Source organism: Dysidea avara, chromosome 8 (assembly GCF_963678975.1).
Source record: "Dysidea avara chromosome 8, odDysAvar1.4, whole genome shotgun sequence".
NCBI lineage: Eukaryota > Metazoa > Porifera > Demospongiae > Dictyoceratida > Dysideidae > Dysidea > Dysidea avara.
Genome location: NC_089279.1, coordinates 2,334,930 through 2,340,624, shown reverse-complemented (window position 1 = coordinate 2,340,624; position 5,695 = coordinate 2,334,930). Strand labels below are relative to the sequence as shown.

Sequence of the window (5,695 nt, the reverse complement as noted above, 5' to 3'; positions counted from 1 at the left end):
TCGGAGGGGGCGCTTATAATCTCTAATTGATTAGCGCCACCCCGGAGAATGGGTCTGCGAGGACGAAACTAAGACCTTATGGTCTTGAATAAGGATGCTGCATTGAGAAGTGAAGCCTTAATTAGTGGTCATTTGACACATTTTTGCCATGTAGATAGCTGTAGCCAAACATGCATATTATGAAACAGCTCTACCTATAGCTATACATGAGATAACATGTGAAGTTTCCTAGCATCTTTGCAGCAAACTAGGATCTAGGATAATGTATGTTATAGTGCAGTGCCATAGACATGAATGTGGAACCTGCACTTTTTATTGTCATATTGATTAAGCTGACTGATTATAATTATTATGTATTAGTAATGTGTATATGGGTTGTCTCAAGTATACAGCTATGTAGTACAGTACAAACTGCACGTGTATTAACAATATCCCAACTAGCAACTTACCATATTCTCCATGTTAGTAGCAATAGGATCCACCATACTTCTAGCCTTGTTGTGAAGATCCAACAAGAGTTGTATTTCTTCATCGGCCAACTGAGAAACACTCAGTGCTGCTGTTAACAACAAATGGTAGACACAATACATTATCTCTGTTAGAGTCTTAAGAGTTGTTGATAAAGTTATTCTGTATTCACATACAAACTTGCATAACTATTATACATCCACTTTTAGTCTTGTTAATCCATGATCACATTGGTCAATATTTTCCAAAAGAATGGCTGCACACTACTACACACTATGTTACTTTAATACTTGTTTTCCTAAAATACATGCATAGCTTATATCATATCAATCATTTCAGTACTTGGAACTCTCTGTATGCAACTTTTAATTACAACCTTAGAATGGTCATGCTAGTTGTGACAACTTGGAAAGTAAAACATACCAGCATTACTTAAAATTTGGATGAAGTACCTATCTACTATGTCGGTAACTATAGCTAACCTCACAGACTTATGAATCCTAGTCATACATTAAAGATTTAATTTCTAGTTACACATGAATTCTAGTTACACATGAATTCTACTCCCGTGTGTAAAATGTTTATTATGCCTTCACTGTACAATGGCTACCATGAAAATTCTCAGATGTAACAAAAATTTAATGTTATTTTACTCACCATTTCTACAAAGATTATTCACACAGGATTTCTAGTCATCAGGACAATTTGAACATAATGAATCCCCAGTCACATAAGGAGATTGTCCTTCCAAGTTTCCACTATCAAATAAGCACAGTGACACGGCAATAGTCATCATGATTACAAACATGTTACTCATGATGGTCCATAGTTACACACAAGAATAGTGGCACTACGACCAGACGGGAATCCTTCTACAGAATTGCACCGAGTTGCTCCACAACCAACTTGATGCCCACATCATCAGCTAGCTATCATAAATAAAATGCTAACTCAGCATATAACTACTTCAAAAGCAATTCTAAACAGTATGTCTGCAGAAAGTTTATGTACGAAATACGCATTTGGTATAGAACATAGCTATCACTGATTTGAGTACATCTGGAAGAACCATGGATCATCACTTCGTGCATGAGCATCACTGAGCTTTCGATCAACCGTGTTTTTCCGCGTATCAAACATTACTAGTGACAAAGTGACCTTTGGGCGTTTCTTTCAATTATCAACTCTTCATCAAGAAAGAGATGCAGAGAATTCTGATGGTCGGACTATATGCAGCGGGAAAGACTACAATTATTCACAAATTAAAACTCGGCGAGGTCGTAACCACCATTCCTAACATCGGGTTTAGTGTAGAGACGGTAGAATACAAGAATGTCAATTTTACTGTATGGGACATCGGTGGTCAGGCCGAGGATCAAGATAAAATCAGACCTTTATGGCGCCATTACTTCCAGAACACTAAAGGTTTAATATTTGTAGTGGATAGCAATGACAGAGAACGTATGAGTGAAGCTAAGGAGGAACTAGCAGGAATGTTAGTGGATGATGAACTAAAGGATGCTGTGTTGCTAGTTTATGCTAACAAGAAGGATTTGCCCAATGCCATGAATGTAGCAGAAATCACAGACGAACTTGACTTGCATTTGTTGTGTGAACGCAAGTGGTATGTTCAGGCCACGTGTGCTACAAGCGGTGATGGCTTGTATGAGGGTCTCGACTGGTTGGCTAACGAGTTAACTAAGTGATGACAGATGTATAATATAAATCAATGCATTATTTGTTAATCCTAGCTATTTAATTTTATAACTTATAGTGAAAACCTGAAGATGATACGCTAATCATGAAGTCCACAGTAAAAGTTTCATAACAATAATTTGCTGTGGTACCTTTGACAATGTGGCATGGCAAAGAGTTCCATGATCTTAATGACTTTAAAAATTAAGGATGTACTTCTAGGCGTCTATTACAGAACAATCCAGTTAATCTGAACATGTGCATGGCTTGATCTGGTTTGTAGTTGATATTGTGATGTCTGGGAGTGAAACTCTCGAATAATAAATATTCTGATGGTAGATAGGTGTTTTGTTTTAGGATGTTATAGAACATGATCAAATTAAATTGGTCCCTATATGTGATTCAAGTGTTTCCCATTGTCTCATTTAGCATCTCCGTATATAACACTGGCATCATATGCATATACTCTCCCTAGCAGCATGTCTGTACTTTCTCCAACATATTCTTATCAGTGTGGACTCCAGACTGTGATGGCATACTCAATACCAATGTAAGGTAAGCTCTTTCTCTTAACTGCGGTGATGCTTTTAGATTATGCCTCAACAAAGCTAGTATCTGGTTGGCTTTACATGCAGGTAATAGAATGGATAAGTTTATGCTATTTTAGGTTAAATTGTTACACCCTATAGTGCTATTGTTTATGGCTACACGTTATATAGCTGTCATGTCAGCTAGGCCACTCCAATCACTACTGGACATTTTGTCCATGAAAATCCAATGAAAAAATGTTCAACTTGTTTACAGTTTTCATTGTGTGGCCTAATGAAATTATATATATTTTATAGTATTTTAGTTTGGCAAATTAATGAGAAACCAATGAAAGTTACCAATGAAAATTCCATGAAAAGAAGTTTCACAGAGTTTTTCACAGTGGTAATTTTTCATACTTTTCATTAATTTGTCCTATTAAAATGCTATGAAAATAAAATTTCATTGGAGCCACCCAATGAAAACTTTATTTTTCACAGGTTGAACAGATTTTTGTGGACAAAATCTCCAGTAGTGAATATAATTCATTGTTTCCCAAAATCCACCCACACATAGCTACTGTGCCATTGTAATGCTGTTAAATGAACATTTTATTCATTGTATATACATGGCAGTTGTACACATGTAGCTATGACAGGGACTATTTTTAGCAGTAACCTTACTCAGAATCATATAACTCACTTAGCTTTTTGTAGTCTAGTATACAATTGGGGTGAGCCCCACCATAATTCTGAGGATAGCTGTGATGGATTCACATTGCTTACTTGCTTGCTTGAATGTACCATGCATTCACCTTCCTTATAAGGGATAAGCATGTAGACCAAACAATACAACCAGTAGCCCATGGCCACCTACGTAAGTGCAATCTTCACAACTACTATGCCATCTAAGTGCTAACCATGCAAATCATCATTAAGCCACTAGAGCTTAGTGCTAATATCTAGTTTTTATACTAATAATGTACTGGTATACATCTACGTATGCTGGTCTGTCAACCATGAGTTACTGACTGGTATGTAACATTCACTTATACGATTTGTAATGTCATGCTCCTGTGTTTTGATTCAATATTTATATGCTCAAAATAATTATATCGTCTCTCGTGGTTGTGCCAAACTCTCAACTCTGAATTATATAATGACTTCCTGTTGCGGTTACAAACTAATTGCAGTTGAGAATATGTACATTGTAGAATGTCTATGAACTTTCAGTAATGAATAAGTCATTACCCTAAATATGCAATTATAGACTAGATTGCCATAAAGTAGGATTGTTCCTTCAATGCTATGCATTCACCTAGTATTTATTTTCAATTTTCTTGTTTTGGCTGCTATGTGTGTTATGAGAGAGAGAGAGAGCAAACCATCATTAAAATGTTCAAAAAAACACATGTAATTACATACTCAGACTCAATCATACAAAAAGCACAGTACAGGCATGGCAAAGAAGCTATGAAAATGAAATAAATAAAACTACAATGCAGCACTCAAAAGCAAACAAGAACTTTTGGTGTAGCTGCTAAAAATCGAAATACTCTAATAGAACAGTCGACTACTCTAATAGAACATCCATCATGAAATTATAATGTTTTTTCAAGAAGTTACCAGTATGTCAAACACTGGTAACTTCTTGAAAAACGCTGTCTGTGCACACCATTGCTCCAAACATCCTACCACTTTCTGAGAGCAACTTCTGTCAAGTGGTTTAATATCATAGCGGGTGTTTTCAGTTATTGTTACAAACGTGATAATTGGGTTGACATGCTTAAGTAAAACAGTGAATTTGTTAGCATATATAAAGGTAACAAGGCTGTATTCTGAGAACTGTTTGTTTTTGCTTTATCCGTACCAAAGTTCCATGCTACATTTATCTGAATCTGCACCAATTGAAGATAATAAACTTTAAGAGTTTGCACTCCCAAACCCCTTCAAGTTCAACCTTATAAGCTCAAATGATGCTGCAGCATTTACGCTGTCAGTGTGCCCAGGTTATAAGGGGGTTGGTTGTGGCCAAAACCCAACTGGATATGTAAGTAACTTTGGACTCCAGTTGTAAAATAATGTAGGGGCGGATCCAGACTTTTAAAAAGGGGGGTTCTACTTTGGAATTACAACTTCACCTAGCTGTAAGTTGAAGACAAAAAAAATGGTCATCACCTGCTGACAATAGCTATCCCTCACCATAGATGCCCTCACCAACTATATTTCCTTTTTTATGACTAGATACATAGCTTGCTACACTGCTCATCAAAATACTACTGTGACTGCTCTATTAGAGTATCTCGATTTGACTGCTCTATTAGAGTATCTCGAGTAAGAGAGGCTTTTTTAAAAGGAGGGTTCCATGGAACCCTTTGAACCCCCCCTGGATCCGCCCCTGTAATGGTGATGGGGCCATAGTTGTGAAAAGTCAGATTGAAATAGCAACAGAACAGTTTGTATAGCTATAAATACAAAGTTGAATTTTTTTTGTGTACATTTTAAATCTCTACATGTGACTAAATGACCTCAATTGTCTTTAACAATGCATTATTATGTATTGCCTTATAATCCAATAACATTAATTTTAAAAGTGTAGTTCAGTTATAAAAGTGTAGTTCAGTTTTTCAACTAAAATTGCTTACAACTGAATTCATCCATCTTGTACCTACAATCATTCAGAACAATAGAGTATTTGGTTAAAAACAGCTTCAGATTCAATCTTGTGATAGCTATATTCCAAAAATAAGCATCACCCCAGACCACCCAGCTGTAAGATTCTACGTTTGTGTACTCTACACACTGCATATACTTTCTCTCTCAAGCCCTCTTTTCACTGCTACTGTTCAGACATTATACGTAGTTTGAGCCATAAGACTGTAAAGCACACTAGCTATACCTTAAGCCAAGCAATACACTAAATTTAGCAATCTTGTATATTGACGAATTTAGCATATACAAAATTTAGCTATTCATGAATTGATGTAATCAATTAGCAAAAAAAC

At 36.1% G+C, this 5,695-nt stretch overlaps 1 pseudogene; it reads left to right on the top strand.

Moving 5' to 3' along the window:
* Positions 1 to 1,607: 1,607 nt before the first annotated feature.
* Positions 1,608 to 2,248, top strand: LOC136265121 (ADP-ribosylation factor 3 pseudogene; annotated as a pseudogene).
* The last annotated feature ends 3,447 nt before the right edge of the window (positions 2,249 to 5,695 follow it).